The sequence below is a fragment of the Thamnophis sirtalis genome, unplaced genomic scaffold, assembly GCF_051295495.1.
Source record: "Thamnophis sirtalis isolate CommonGarterSnake01/CBP01778 unplaced genomic scaffold, rThaSir2_p1.2 scaffold_6, whole genome shotgun sequence".
Classification (NCBI taxonomy): Eukaryota; Metazoa; Chordata; class Lepidosauria; order Squamata; family Natricidae; genus Thamnophis; species Thamnophis sirtalis.
In genome coordinates this window covers 29,509,086-29,526,552 of record NW_028261386.1, presented here as the reverse complement: position 1 = coordinate 29,526,552, position 17,467 = coordinate 29,509,086, and positions in this window count along the sequence as shown.

The window sequence follows — 17,467 nt, the reverse complement described above, 5'->3', positions numbered from 1 at the left end:
TTCTATATATGAAATTTACATATCTAGAAGTTGTTAATGTTGGAAAGCACTGGTCTAAAGGAAATAAGAAAATGTAGATAAACTGTGTGACAACTCTTGCTTGGAATCCTTGGCCATTTAACGATTTCTGTATTACCTTTCAACTCTTCCCTTCCCAAAAATACATTTATAGAATGCACTATAATATATTTGGGATCCATGGAACTAGAGTTAGACTATGAGCTTTTGAATTTCTTCCCCAAATTTGTAAACTGAGAAATTGGTTACATAATTTATTCAGGGGAAAGAGAAAGTCCTAAAGTATCTAAAACATTTTTGCTGTGGGGTCCAATGCACGGTCCTTTGGAGGCTCCATCATTTTCACAGATGAGGTAGATAAAGAAAAGTAACAGATCCTTTTTCCAAAACTCAAGTTATTGCCTTTCTGGGTTCAGAGTAGATACAGGAGTATCTCCATCTACTTCATTGGAAATGGGTTATTACTATGCTCCAGGCCAAGTATTAAAAGAGGACTATGTTTCTCAGATGAGCAGATGGCTTTTATGTAACAGTATCCTATGGCAGCTGTCAGAGAGCAGTATTGTATACACATTCATTGTGATATCTGTCTTGGGGTTCCTTTGCATTTTTCTTTGCTTTGGGCTGTCAGATTTAACACCAAAAACAGCAGTAAATCTTGTCTGTCCAAGATCTCAGCTTTGCATTCAGTAACAACAGTAGCTTCAGAGTTCACAGTGGTATCCACAGGGAGTGTTAAAACAGGCAAGGGGGAGTTCATATCAGCACAATCCAAGTCCCACCCTTTTTGTACATATTTCAATGACATACCAACATAAAAAGAAATGGGGCTTTGATCATGCTGGTCATCTTACCTATCCTGCCCTCCTGTAGATACTGTTGCAGAATTACAATAAGTTGCTTTATTGCAGCACATCACATACATGTAATACACACCAATGTATGACTAAGTTCCAGAATTTCAATCCCAGACATTTTCTTCTCACTTTTCCAAGTCAATGGATATTTTGCCATTTGCTTCAAGATCATGAAAGACAGCTGCAGGTGGGTTACATTGATATAACATAACATATAATAATAGGGTTTCTAAGAAGTTGGAGATCTTCTACTCCAACCCCCTGCTCAAGCGGGAGACTCTATACCATTCAGGACAAATGGATGTCCAGTCTCTTCTTGAAAACCTCCAATGATGAAACACCCATAACTTTCAAAAGTAAACTTTTCTACTGGTGAATTGCTCTCACTACCAGGAAATTTGTTAATTCTAAGTTGGATTCTAGAGATACAGTGGCTCAGTGGCTAAGATGCTACATTTGTTGATCAGAAAGAGAGAGCTCCTGTTACTTGTCCCAGCTTCTGCCAACCTAGCAGTTTGAAAGCATATAAAAATGCAAGTAGAAAAATAGGAACCACCTTTGGTGGGAAGGTAACAGCATTCCGTGTGCTTTCGGTGTTTAGTCATGCCAGCCACATGACCACGGAGACGTCTTCAGACAGTGCTGGCTCTTTGGCTTTGAAATGGAGATAAGCACCACCCCCTAGAGTCAGGAATGACTAGCACATATGTGCAAGGGGAACCTTTACCTTTAAGTTGGATCTCTCTTTAATGATCTTCCACTCCTTACTTGTCCTGCCTTCCAGTGCTTTGCAGAATAGATCAACATCCTAATCTCTATGACAGTCCCTCAAATATTAGAAGATTGTTATCATATCACACCTAATCCTCTTCGTTAGACTTGATATACCCAATTCCCTCAATTTTTCATTATATGATTTAGTCTCCAGACTTCTTACCATCTTTGTTGCTCTTCTCTTCACTCTTTCTAGGGTCTCAAAATCATTTTGTATTTTAGTGACCAAAATTGTATGCAGTATTCCAAGTGTGATATAATTTCTCTTTTTTGGCATGAGGCTTGTTAGTTACCACCTTGCCAGCTTTATGCCAACCTTTCATCTGAGTTGTATAAGGTAGACTTTTAATTTCCACAGTCTAATATTTCACAGTATTATTTCAGATTAAAAGAATGACTAGACCCAGAGCACTGTCAACACTTTTACCCAAGGTCATTCCAGCACAACATAAATTATAAACATAGCCCAATATATAACCTTACATAAATATTTTAATTTAGTTAGGGTGAAGGGCTATTAAATCTGTATGTTGGAGTATGAATGGGGGGGGGGGGGATGTTTAAAGTGATGTAGTTCAGAAATGTATTTCCACAGAACTTAGCCAGATGTGATGTTAGGAGATCTGTGAATGAATTATTTTTAATATTTCATCTTTTGACAGAAAGTCAGAGGGATGGAAAAGACTGAGGTGGGTGGTCATTAATACTTTTCCACAATTATGTTTTTACAACCCGGACTGCTATATGCTGTTAGTTCCATGAAATAGCTCAAGGGTCTTATTTGGCGTAATATATGGAACAGTTCTTAACTTGATTAAGCTTTGCATTGTGATTCAAATTCTTTGAAAACTCCAAACCTGAGGTTTATCTAGCGAGACATCTAAAAAAATGTTTGATAAGTCTCAGAGTAATTCATTCAAGTGAAGCTAAAACTATAGAACTGATGTGTAAGCAATCCAGGGAAGACAAGCCCTGTGAGTTGAATTGGCAGAGGAAGTGACTGTGGGAAAATTACATTACCCCACTAAGTTATATCACACAACTGGGCTTCTACCTAATATCTCCAATTTAAACAGATTATTTTAAAGAGGTAACTATGAAATTGCAACTAAAATAAACAGCAAACTAAAGGAAATAAGAGAAACAGATAAGGAGCAGATAGGTCTCTATATGTGATCAATGAGACTGATAAATATGCACATATTGCTGGACAGTATAGAATTCAATGGATAGTCAAAATCATCCCATTAATGTCATCCCCACTCAGAGGTGAGCTGCTACAGGTTCACCCGGATTCGGGAGAACCCGTATCTAACGTTATGGCCAGTTCGGAGAACCTCCAAATCCCACCCCTGGCTAGCCCCACCCACCCTGCACTGCCCCTCCCAGAATAAATGCAGGGCCTGCATGGAGGCTCTCGAAGGGGAGAAAACAGGCTTCCTGGAATGCCAGAAATGGGCCCGTTTCCAGCCTCCAGAGGATCTCCAGAGCCCAGGGGAGGCAATTTTCATCCTCCCAGAGGCTTGAGGAAAGCCTCCAGAGTCTGGGGAAGGTGAAAATGCCCACACACACACACACAGATGGTGCAGGAAGCCATCTAGTCCATGCCCACCATGGCCATGCCCATCCAGCAACAAGGCAGAGAACCCATTGCTGAAATTTTTGAAGCCCACTCCTGTTCCCATTAGCTATATTCCTTTAACATTTTACCATGGGAATGGGAAAGTTTTGTAACTCTCCTATCCTCACATCAAAGATTGCTTAGAGATATCTTATGTCTTCAGAGAAGTACAACAGGAGGAAAGGAAGACTGGATTGCAAAAATAAAATCTCACCGGCCTCATATAGTTAAGAAATGTTGCTGGGTGACCATTTATGTGAAGCTGATTGCTTGCAAATCATCTGAAATGATTACCTGTAATTTCCTCAGTAGATCCAGGATATGACACAGATATAATGGTGGCCTCAGATGACGAACTTGCTCAATGTTAAGGAGAAAAAGAGAAATCAGTTTGAGTGAGTTGGCCATTTGAATACAGAGGAAAAAGAAATAAGAAGAGCTGAAAGTTTAAAGAGAAGCAAGCACCCATTAAACTCATGTTCTTCCTCTTTCCTTCTTTTCCTCACTCAACTCTGAAACCAAATTAGCAATTTTATTCAGTGATTATGTAGCAACTGATTTGTCCCAGTTAACTTTGCAAATCAGCAAGCAAATATTCTGGTTGCCACCATATATCTGCAGAGTTCTCTTGCCCAATGGAAAGAAAATGCATTGTGTTACTTTTGCAACTTTTCACCTCTCAGAAGTTGGAAGGACATCACAATACGAAGTTGAACATCAATTTTGTTATTTAGTTGAGAGTTGGGAGGACTTTGCCATATAAGAATGATATTTCAGCAATGATCGAAGAGCTAAGGATTCAAGTTTTGCCTTCAGTAATTTGTCCAGTTAACACAATATTTTTAAAAAGTGAAGGAATGTTGTTGCTTGTATCAAACAGAAAACTGGACTTCTAAAATTATTATTAATTCCATTGGCAAGCTGGACCGTATGTTACTTGCCACTGAGCATTTTTAGAAGAGTCTGACTGTCTGGGTTAATTGTTTAATGCTTTTAGTTAGAATTAAACTTTGCACCTGCTCTGACAGTGATAAATTAAATGTGCTCTTTTTCCAATACCGCTGCCCTCTTTAAGTAGAGACCAAAGAGTGTATCTTTTGCTTTTTTCCTCCCAGCATTTAAATTTTTGCTATACTGGAGTGTAAACTGGCATAATCTGTCACCAGAGCTTGCACCAATTAAATTGATTGCTCTGGACTGAACTTCAAGACCTCCAATGTAAGCACTAAGGGGGAAAATGGGCTGTTTTCAGCCCATTTCCCCATGTGGCTCTTAGACACAGCTCAACAGTGGAAGGCTTTCAAGGTTCAAAAGAGTTTTATTTTCAAAAGAAAATGGGCATTGATCACTCACATTTAAAGGCAAAGATAATTCCCAAGCTTGAAGGGTTGGTTTCTGTGTTTAAGGTCTAAATCTCTTTGGCTCTTGGGGTGGGGGGGGCAGTGTAACATAAAAGAAACAAAGAGATTAAGATTACAAAGGAGTTGCAAGCATCAAAGATGCAGTAGCATCCTTTAAGCAAGTCACAGGCCAATAGACAACACTACAACATTCCAATGAGTCCTTGATGCATTGGTTTTACCACCTGTAACAACAACATACCCTATGTTTGTGTAGCGCTATGGTATTATCCCAAATCTTTAAGGTGAAAGCATTCGAATGAAGTGTCATTTTGTTTAACCAGATGGGAGACCACCATACTGACTGGAAAGTCAACACTTGAAAGATCAAAACAGCAGTAACAATATAGGAAACCTCTTTCTCTACCAGCACAGCATGATCCACACTGATTGATCCACCTGCCATGGTGATTGTCTAGGTCAGAACTTGTAGTATTTCTTATGCAGACCGGGGCCTCCATTCACTTTGCAAGCCATCACTGTTCTGGTTGAAAATTTGCTTTAAATTATTCCTCTTTTGTACTCTCCACATTTAGAGATGCATCCTTAAAAAAACAAAAGGAGTATTAACTGAAACAACAAAGTACAAATATTTGGGCAACTACTGAACCACTTATTTAATGTCTTCCAGCTTATTTTTTTGCATTTCTTAAAGTAATTTAGCAGAGGAGGGCTTAAATTTATGTAATTTTGCATTCAAAGTTAACTTTAAAACAAAGAGAACAATGTAAATAATTATTAAAGTGAATTTTCAGTATATTAAAATATTTAATGACTAAATTTTAAAATAGAATGAAACAAAAATGATTGAATATAAGAAGGGATGAAGATAGATGGTGCTTCAAACCTAAGTTCAGTAAAACAAAAAGGCACTATGTAAAATGATCCAAAGTGGAAGTTTCTCAATTTACCATCACTAAAGAAGTCCTTTCTTCAGTAACCCACATTTTGAACTTCAAGGGCTTTTAGAGAAAGACTTCTAACATCTTGGTTGGTAGGCAAGTTCTTAAAGAAAGAACAGCTCTCCATTGTCACACCTGTGGCTTCCATCCAAGGCAGTATATTCCCCATTCTACTTCTCTCTCCCTTTCTGACATCATCCAAAATAATGTAAATGTATTGCATAACACTATCATATTTCAGTTCCCCTATTCGTGTCATTGTTCATCGCTTGCATGGATAAGAAAAACTCATGGTGTCTCATGCACTGAGTCCAAATAGAAAGGTATGCTTGAGTGTTCATTCAGAGGGATAAAATCAGAGGTGGGTTCCTACGGGTTTGCACCCGTTTGGTGCAACCAGTAGTGGGAATGGTGACTGGGTCTCCAAACCAGTAGGGACAGCGTGCTCACGACATCCCCGAACTGGTTCCCGGTTCACTACCACATTGTGTTTTTTTACCTTTTTAAATGTTCTGTGCATATGCAGATCTATTTACAGGCAATTGCGCACATGTGCAGAGCATAATTGTGTGTGCGCTGAACCGGCAGTAATGCCAGTAGAAACCCACCCCTGGATAAAATGCCACAAAATTGGAGCAGCATACTTGTTATGACCAAATTAGATTTTTCATGTTATTCCTAGCTGTTAAATGCCGTGTTTTCCCCAAAATCCATTTAGGAATTTCATCATTTTGTATTATACATTGTTTTCATCAAATGACTGGTTGTTGGGGTGGGAAATAATCGCCGTTTATTATCCTACTGTTAATCTGTCTATGGCAATGAAATCCTGAAAAAATGAAAGAGTCAGAAGTGGCATTCCAGGAAAGAGAAAGATTATACAATTGTAGGTGTTAACCAGTGCTAATGACCGGTCGGAGACTTGCTCCCATAAAAATCTGCTTCTTCAATATATGCACTGTACTATCACAACCGTTCTAATTTTCAATTAACCAGAAACATGGCAGCTTCCTTTTTGTATTTTCCTTATAGGAAAAAAGTACAATTTTTCTTATTTTAAGTTTAGCATACCAAAGAAGTTTAAATAAGAAGCTGTAGAAACAAAGCAGAATCAGACCAGGGGTATTGCCAACACTTGTATCCTAAATATATGATCTGATGTTATTGAATAGGCTGTCAATCAATGTACCATTGTTCATGTTTTCAGAATGAATTGAGGTTGTGCAAAGGGTGCATCAACTGCAAAAAAGAGGATTCTCCTGAGACAATGTTGTTTCACCCAAAGTGTTGCACTGTGTGCAACATGCAAATGGGATTTATTTGCACTCTACCTTCCTCTTTCCCAGCAGGTTCTGTCTATGAAGTGCTGAAGGGAGAGCTGTTGCAGAATAAAAATTTCACTAACAGTGAACTGCAGTAGCCTCAATTACCCCAAAATACACCAGCCTCAAAATATATCTAAGAAATGAATGAGAGTTAGACAATGCAAAAGATAATTTTATTAATAAAGGAAAATATTTATAGCTCAGGGTTGAAATAGCAATAGCACATAGACTTATACACTGCTTTACAGTGCTCTGCAGCCCTGTCTAAGTGGTTTACAAAGTCAGCATATTGCCCCAAACAATTTGGGTCCTCATGAGGGGCCCTTGATACTTTCTGAGCTTGGTTGTTTTCTTGCAGACATTTCATTACTCAAACTAGATAATATCATCAGTGCTAGCACTGGTAGGACTAGCACTGTTGATGTTACCTAATTCAGGTAATGAAACTTTTGCAACAAAACATTCAAGCTTAGAGAGCACCAAGGTCCCAACATAATTCAATTGCTTTATTATTGGTTCTTCAGCTCAACCCAAAACATATAGCCATGAAATATTGCTGCTGAGGCTTAAGCAGGATATTTCAATCCTACCTTTAATCCTACTATGAATGTTTAACATTGTGCTTAAAACTGTTGTTATGCTATTGTTACTAATGGAAAGCCCTTTCTTTTCTTTAAAAAAATATTTTTATTTTACAGTTTTCTTCATTTTACATCACAGTTTCAGGTTTGCAACCACTCAATACCGGTTTATATCCACAGTTTTTTTACATTTATATATGCATTGTATATAGGTTATATAGTTATCATTCTAAATATTTTTTTTACATTTTTGTAACATCTTATTGCAATCTAATATTGTATATAATAAATATTCTTTGTCTTTCATTATCCTTATACTTATTTCTGATTTCTATTTCATTGATCGTCTTTCATTGTTAGTTTTCTAATCTTTGCATCTACTATCAAACTAATTATACTATACATCCCAAATTAAATAATATTCTGTTTCTCCTTTGTCCTTTCATATTATATCTTTATACAAGTTTAATAAATCATAATTAATGTATAATACATTTTAGCATGTATAATGCTAAGATGTAAACCATAGTTTAAACATCATAAAGGCTAGATGTATTTATCATATTAATTAAGCCACTTGCTAGATTAGTGTGATGTGTGAGGCTTGCCACTAACTACTTGACCAGCTAGCTGTTTAGCATGATTTTACAGTGAAGTTGCACAATAGCAGAGATTATGTGATACAGATTTCATATTTTAGCAGAATTCAAACTTAGGTTTAACCAGTTACCCCTTAGACACATTCCTAATTGTCACCCATCCCATCAAATTCCCATGCTTGTAGTAAAGAAATAGAGAGAAGGGAATAGAGAGAGGTGAAGATGTCAGGCCAGTGCATACCATATTTTTCAGAGTAAAAGACGCACCGAAGTATAAGACGCACCAAGGTTTTGAAGAGGCAATTTTTTTTAAGAAAGTAGGAAGGTAGATAGAGGGATAGAAAGAGAGAGAAATACAGCCGGTAGGGAGGGAAGGAGGGAGAGTAGTTAGGCAGGTAGGTAGATAAAGGGATATATATAGAGAGAGAAATAGAGAGAGAGAGAGAGAGAAATACAGTAGGTAGGGGGAGAGAAAGAGGGTAGGTAGGTAGGTAGGTAGGTAGGTAGGTAGGTAGGTAGGTGGATAGAGAGAGAAATAGAAAGAGATAGAGAAATACAGTAGATAGGTAGGGAGAGAGAGACAGTAGGTAGGTTGGTAGGTAGAGGGATAGAGAGAGAGAAAGAGAGAGAGAAATACAGTAGGTAGGTAGGTAGGTAGGTAGGTAGGTAGGTAGGTAGGTAGAGAGAGAGAGAGAGAGAGAGAGAGAAAAATAGAGAGAGAAATACAGTAGATAGAAAGAGAGAGAATAGGTAGCTTGGTAGGTAGAGGGAGAGAGAGAGAAATACAGTAGATAGGTAGGGAGAGTAGGTAGGTACGTAGGTAGATAGAGGGAGACAGAGAGAGAGAGAAATACAGTAGGTAGGTAGGGAGAGAGAGAGAGAATAAGTAGGTAGGTAGATGTTTTCAGGTGTATTTATTCATGTGCTGGAGGAAGAAATCACTGACAAGCTGGAGCACCTAAGATTTTCTTTCTGCTGGCACAGCACTTGACCAGTGTAATTCTCATCAATCAGTTAAAGAGCTTTCCAAAAGGAAAAAAAAAACTTTTTGCCCTCTGGAAACCTCCCCAAAACGGCCCATTTTTTGCAAAAACGGGCCCGTTTTTTTCAAACAAAAGACATGAATAGGCTTGGGGGGTTTGCAGAGTGCTCCAGGTGCGGGAAAAACAGGCAAAAAATGGCCCATTTTTTGTCAAACAAATTGCATGCATACCCTTATGGAGGTTTATAGAGTGCTGCTGGGGGTTGGGGGGCAATAAATGGGCCCAGCTAATTCAATTTATGTTATGCAAGCAATTGGACTCATTTCTAAACATTTGCAGAAGAAGGGATGATTTTAGACCAGTGTTTCTCAACCTAGCATCCTTAAGATCAGAGGTGGTATTCAGTCAGTTCTGACAGGTTCTGGAGAACCGGAAGCAGAGATTTTGAGTAATTTGGAGAATCAGCAAACAGGCTGGCCCTGCCCCTGCTGCCTCCCCGCCTCCCAGCTGATCTTCTTTTGTTGCCCTGAACAGGAGAAAGGAGCTGGAAAGTAAGTTAGTGGGGTGGGGAGGGAATGGGCATTTTGCAGTATTCTTCCCCTGCCATGGCCACAAAGCCACACCACATACACAAAGCCACGGCCACAGCAGTGGTAGTAAAAAGTTTAGAATCCCACCACTGCTTAAGATGTGTGGGCTTCAACTCCCAGAATTCCCCCAGACAGCACAGGTAATCTTAAATCTTAAAGTGGATCAAGTTGAAAAACAGTTTTAGACTGTGAATAGCATTTAATGAGAAAGTGGGGAGACGGTTTTCTACATATGAAGTTCTTCCTTCAACTGCATATTCAGTGTCTCCAATTTTGTTTCATGGACAAAGCTATTCATATATTTGCACAGCATGTATGTAAAATTCATTTTCTTCCAGAGGCATAAAATATGGTATAATAGCTTCACCCAGTTTTACATGGCTAATAAACTTAATACCTTCTGAAAGGATTTTGGCAAATCAAAGGATTTTCTCTTACCAGAATCTTCATAGTTGAAGCCAAGAAATTCTTTCAAGGCTCTGCCAGGTCCATTTGGCTATTCAAGATGTCATCTTCTAATATATTTTTAGAAAAGAACTTTACAAGTAATAAAAAAAATGTTAGATGCTATTTTAATTCTCAGTTCAAATAAATCAATATTTCTTTCTTTTAAAAGAAAGAATCTCCTAACAAAATGAAATAAACTCCAATTACTGTCTAAAAAAAGAGAATGCATCAGCTGAAACCTACGCTTTCGCTTATATATTCATATATACTCAAAACAAAAATCTGGCCATACATCCAGAAAAACAGTTTTACTCCACATGGCTGTTGATTTTCAGCACAAGCCAACTTCATTTGCAAGGTATAGCACAGATCGCATGTGGCAGCTGTGTGGACAGAGGACAGATTTATGCAGGGTGATATTAATGGGCACAGGGAAAGTGTCCAGTTTTTAATTAGAAAAGGGCACTGTGCAGGCATTGGCTAGGGATGAAATATACAGGGAGAGAGGTATGCCAAACTCTGCCTTATTGATTCATGGACCAAAGGGGGGGAGGTAGAATCAACCTGCTAATGCCTTCTGCAGATAAAGCCAAGGGCCAAGATTTTTTTTTAATTAAAAGCCTTCAGACTGCTGTATATGACGGTGTTTGAGAGGCAAGATGAATGGATTTAAGAGTCTATAGAAAAGTCTTTGGGAAAGGCCTCCAACTAAAAACAAGTTGAGGCATGGGGTGCTTCTAGTATGTTGCCAGCACCTTCTGGCAAACTGTTTCTTCATAGTAGCCCTCGTATGCCCATATAAATGAATGGCCGGGCCATGACAATATTCATGTAAGATCTGAATTTGATATTTCTGATAGGGAAAATAAATTAGTGCTGGTGGCAGAAGGGAGGATGACTTACAGTTTAAGTCTAGGTCTTTTTTTTTTTAGGCAGATAAGTAATCTGAAGCATATAGAGCCCAATATTTGACTAAGGCAACAGCCTATTACTATAAAAAGTGCTCCAAAACCTGTTGTTTTCCAGAGTTGTTGTTCTTTCATGCAAGACCAGTAGGATACCCAATATTGTATTCTGCTGCAGTAAGGAATTTGGAGTACTTAATGTAATGGGAAAGCTCAGTTCGTCTTAGTGAGGGCTACTTTGTCCCCGGATTAATAAGCAATAACACAAATGGGCCAGTCCAAGAGATGCCCTGTAGACAGACTCTTGTTGTGTGTGACTCATTGGCGAATCCTAAATTTCAAATCTTGAGAGCCTAAATTTACTCTCAGGAAATCCACTGGCAATGACAATGTAATTCAGCTGGCTTTGAAACATCCAAATGTCTGTGTCTTGTTATTTATAGGTGGCATACTAGCAAATAATAAACTGACCATATTATTTATTTCATTAATAGATGTCTAAATCACGCCGTGGAAAGAGTGAGTATGGAAACGCAGCATATGCTCTTGAAAACCACAAATCTCAAAAGAACTATGAGGAGAGACACTTAGCCAAATAAAAAAGCATTATTTAATACAGTAAATGCAAACAAACTGAATCACCATATCTTGATGCCTGGTTTAGTGACAATGAAGAGCCACAGCTTCCCTTGCAGCAAATGTGATGGACATTAATGACAAATACAAAACTGCATTCATCTTCTGCAGTCTATCACATTCTTTGCTCACCAAGCACTATGGTCTGAGCTCAAGCAGCTCCATTGAAGGCTAGCTACCTTCCTATTTTGTGGTTAGATGGGTTGATGGATGATGAGATAGATTCAATCCTTCGAATCTTGGACCATATGCTGACTTCTGGACTCATTACAGGGAAACCCTCTTTCCCTGTAACCTCTGTTAAACTAGATAAGGAATGTATTTGGGGTTGCCCAAGGAATTTTAGGTGTTCCTTTGTGGGAACAAACATTCTGTAATACTAGGGCATTTAACTTATCAAAAACACAGATGCCTTGCTAATTGCCTTTTGTTGTTATTTTAACAGTTTGACCCTCATCCCACCTCGAACAGGGGAAGCTCTAAATGCATTCATTATCTGCATCCTTGAAGAGATTACAGTTGTGAAGACATGCATTTTCTAAATCAAAGGCAGTCACAATTCAGGGAGGATATATGCCTAAGGGAGTTAATGTGGAATGTACAGAAAGAGATTGCGGCAATTAAGCCCACTAGGGCTGACCTCATATCAAACATAGACAGGAGACAGAAATAAATTCAGAGGTTAAATTAATATAAGTTATTGAACTAATACATGCATACAATTATAAGATGGACCAAATTATAAAGTCACAAGAGGATCAACTTTTTCTCCACAGGTTTCCTCCTGTGCATCCTCCATTGCCTATTGTTGTACATGGTAAGCCAGAAGATGAAGTAGTTTGTGACCTGAGCCATCAATTTAGCCATCTATAATAAAGATAGAAAGGTCATGGTCAGAGGCATGGCTTGTGAAACATTGCCCATGCCCAGCTGATTTAATGTCTTCTCAAAAAGTCGAAGCCTTTGCCCTGGGGGGAGAAATAGTTTCATACCCATTGTGGACTTAAAATATTTGAATGCCAAAAAGCCTGCTTCAGATATGACTAACGAATGTCAGCCTGTAGGAATTGGCAAGCAGTCAAGTCTCCAGGACTGACTACACAAGCAATCCACAGAGCAGCTGAACTCAAAACAAGCAACCACTTAGTCCCAAGTTGTGTCCTACACCTTAGACAACAGAATAGAGGTCTCACCAAACTTTCTTGTCAGGCAAGTGTAGTATTGGCCTTATCTGTTTCTATCCAGAAACATGATCTTATAAAATCAAAATGGTTGCCAACTAACACCTCTCCGTGAGGAACACCCCGTATTCTTTACCCTCAAGATTCTGTATTCAGAAGCTCTCTCATTTAACCCAAATTGACAATTAACCTCATTTAACCCTTAAACTGACAATAGGCAACTGACAATTAATTCTTATCAATGCCTTGATATGGATTCATTGCAGGCTATTCATTGCAGGCTATTGCTGTAGCTGTTGCTGAAGCAGAGATGGGTTGCTCCTGGTTCAACTAAACTGGTAGTGGAATTCAGGCCCAGGTCGCAGAACCAGCAGTGACCCAGGCCTCCCATGCCCACAAACTGGTTCCTTTGCTGCAGTTGGGCCCCTGCCATTTTGGATTTTAGCAACTGTAAATTGTTCTGCACATGCGCAAAGAACAATTTACATTCAATAGTGGACAACATGCAGCATGCATCAGGCATGCAGGAGTTGCAAACCAATAGTAAAACCGGCAGCAACCCACCCCTGTGCACTGCACACCAACTGCACACATGTTTATGCTGCGGGTGGCTTCATTTCCATAAGTGTGTTTAGCCTGAAACTGGACAATTGGTAAGGGCTATAATGAAAACCCTGCCAATAAAAACTGGCAACTAAAACGTTTAATACTATTGTATAGATCAGTGAACTTTCAGTAAGCAACCCAGCCTATTAGATAAGTAAGACTGAAGTGTGACTGAAGAGAAGGTTGACCAGGGACCACAAGAGGAGGTACTGTATGTCAACATTCTAAAGCATAACATATTTTAAACAATTTACATCCATCACTAAATGTTTTGTGGAGAATATTAATTCAACACCAGCAGAGCAAAAGATAACTTTGGTAGGTCTAGAAGTAGAAGGTGAAATCAAGACAATACCATAGGCCAATGGCAGAAAAATTATATTCCCCTTGGTATATTTCTACAATGTTTAGGTTCAGTTAGGGACATAGCTATCGTTTCATCATCTTTTTTTTCAGTTAGCAGTTCTCAGCCTGACTCTAAAGATTGGCTTCCAGAAAATTTCAGAAAAATAAAATTAAAACATATCGAATTTACCCATTTTTTTTGACAGCTTGCGTGGCAGGTTAAAAGGCAGCACATAAAATCAGTTTACAAGATCAAGTAGTAGATTTTAGTTCCTTTTTAATTTCACGTCTGTCTTTCACTAAAAACATGCTGTTTGGTTCTTGTAAGAATAAATAGATGATCATAGCAAATACAAACAAATACTGCTGTCCCAGGCTGAACCAGGAGGCACAAACAAAGTCCTATTTACATTTTAAAACTTCAGCATGACAAACATGAAAGTTATCTTGAACACACAGAATCTTTGCTCAAAAATGCACCTTCGACACAAGAGAAGAAGAAAAAACTCAGCAGCCCAAGCCCACATGCATTTGCAAAAACTGCACTCAGCGATTCAACCAAACCAACATTTTGTATCTTTTTTCCTGGTAATGTATTAAACAAACTTTGGAGAAGTTTGTCCTGGTTGGACTCATCAAATTGAATCCTATGCTGCTGGAAACATGTGCACCCTTCACCTGGATGGAGACACATCACCTTTCTTTCATATAAACCACTTTCACAAGCAAGAGCTTTCTCTGCAACGCAGCCCATCATCACAGATAATTTTCTCCTTCCTGTTCAAATCATATAATCTGGTAACCATGAATGGAAGAGGCATTAAGTCCAGCATCCTTACATTAAAAAGCAACATTTAATGCCGCACTAGCATTAGGTTTGATGCATCTGGATTACTCTGTCATCAGCTGCACAGACATTTTGCTCTTTGGGAGCAGGGACTTTGCCATCAAGTGGTGGCTTTATTCTCAAGCAATGAGGAAAAGGTATGGATGCTACTTAAGCAAATATTTAATCTTAAGGTGCTTTGTTTCTTTCTATTGATGACCCAGTGTATATAGTGTTAGGAAGGACAGTATGAGTCCCCTAGTTCAAACGTGTATGTTTCATTGTCTTTAAGTCAACCGTGTGCCCAGAGTGCTGCTTGGTTGTCTACTGATTCCTTAGACTCATCACCACCATCATTTGTGCACTTGGATTCAGGAGGCTCCTCCTGTTCCTCAGCCCTCAATGAATGAGAGTAGGTTGATTGTGACTCACCAATTCCACTTGGGTGAGAAGGAAGAGTCCTTCCCCAAGCACTGGGACCTGCATCAGTTTCACCCCTGTTCCACAGTACCAGGCGATACCATAGTTGCCAGAAAAGTAACATAGTTCCAAAATCAAGAGTCCTTGCATCTGTTACCAAGTTATATTTAGAGGATCAAAGATAGTAGCAGCCAAATTTAACATTTGAGGTGTTTTTAAAATATTTGGCCAGCTTCTTATTTCACACATTTCATGCTTAAAACATATTACTGTTTGTAGTCAGTGAGTCAGGTATATTATTTTTAAATGTTATTAATATAACTTAATTTTCTTGCATTGTCATTTATTTAGACTTTCTCACTTAAGATCTTAATATGGTCCTGGTTCTTCAAGGGTAAAAATTCCAAACTGACAACTAATTACAGTGTTCAAAAATATGAAGGACTGGGGGTTAAAATATAGAGCATGTAATGCCAAATTCCACTGTCAGATTACTCCCTCAGACACATCCATATCCACACACTGCTTAGTTTATTGACAGAAGTTTTTGCTCCTCAACCAATTTCGTTGTATTTAAGTACAATGACAATAAAGATTATACTCCTTCCCTATTCTCTGCTGGAATCTGTTTTTCCATTGGAAATTCCAGATCAAAGACTACGGAGCTACAGACGCAATCTCTTACCGATAAATATAAAGTCTTGCTCAGCAAGAGCTGACCCCTAATAGGTATTTCAAATTTTCTTAAGTCACAACATATCAGCCTAAGGAGAAGCATTTTGCTCATGTGAAATGATGTTCTCAAATCATCATTAAAAAAATATATAGATCATCATGCAGCTTCATACTTTGAATACAAATGAGCCAAAACTGTATCCTTATAAGAAGAGTTTTCAAATTGTTGATGCTGGTAGCTGTAGAAAAATTATGCTGCTTCCTATCAGGGGCTCTGCTTTCAGTTAAATGACAAATCAGATCAAAGATTAGGACAGGAACAAATTCATTCAAGCCAGGTATTTAAAATGGGGAGGAGGGCCTTTGCCTATATCAGTGTTTCTCAACCTTGACAAATCTAAGATGTATGACCCAGAATTCTCCAGTATGCTAAAACCAATCTTACTCCCTATTAAGAAAAGTTAGGTATGTTCCCTTGGTTAATTCTAATTTCTTACTTTCCTTAGGTAACTCTGCTCCTGCCCACCAGTCATTTCTTTGTTTGTTTGTTCGTTCATTCATTCATTCATTCATTCATTCATTCATTCATTCATTCATTCATTCATATTTCTTAACCACCCATTTCCCTCAGAGAGAGGCTCTGGGTGGTGTTTTATGAGTGGGTAACACCATTTCAGTGATTAAATCCACATTTAATGGATATTAGATAACCCATGACCCCAACCCATCATAGTTACAGATATATTTCATTATCAGATTCCACAATGCCTTTAGCAATAGCAGAGCATCTAATGTACAGGAAAAGTTCTTCAACATTGAGGAAGATATTCAGAGATGTATACAGTAGTGGAATTCAAATAATTTAACAACCGGTTCTCTGCGCTAATGACTAGCTGGGTAGGCAGGACTCAGTGGTCATGTGACTGGATGGCTGTGGCCAACTCAATGTCACTCATGTCGATGGGCACTTCACCTTTGCTGTTACAATGGAGAGGCAGTTTCTGTAAGCAGGGCAATAAAGATTAGAAACAACACCATAATGTTTCCTTCCTGCCTTTTTTTACAGGATTAGCCCTGTAAAGTGGAGAAAAACAAAATGAGATTTCTTCCAACAACCAATTCTCTGAACTGCTTAGAAAGTTAACAGGTGTGAACTGGCTGAATCCCACCACTGGATCATGTCTGTTATCTGTCTATAGCCCATGTTGAACTATACACACAGTCAAACATCAGAAGTTGACCACAGAAAATGTGGTATTATGTCATAAAATGCTTTATGATAATTTTAGGTCATAAAATGTGTTATAACATTTGCCAAATTTCAATTTTGTGGGAGCCATTGGTTCTGGATTTTGGATGCATTCCATAAGTTAGTCTATTTGAGGTATCTTGGTTGGAAAAGTGTTGTCCTAGAATGCACTGTTCCAGCCAATTAAAGGTTGCAGACTACAAGGGTTTTAATGGTGAGTAAGGTAAGTAGGTTGATAGCAAAATGTAATGGAGTGGCATTATCTTTGTGGGCTGTGGAACAGTCAAGGGCACTGCTGTTGTTTTATACTACAAGCCTACATTTTGACACTATATTTGGAACACAATGTTCTATCTCCAAATGGCAGGAAAGTGAAACCCAGCAGTGCCCTTGAAAGCAGTTCTGGAAGCCACCAAAAAGGCTGGAGAATATCTGAGGCTCCAAGGCTTTCTGGGGGTTGCCCAGATCAGATCTCCAATGTAAAGAGAACAGCTTTGAACCAACAGGACTTGTGTTAAGATGTATTT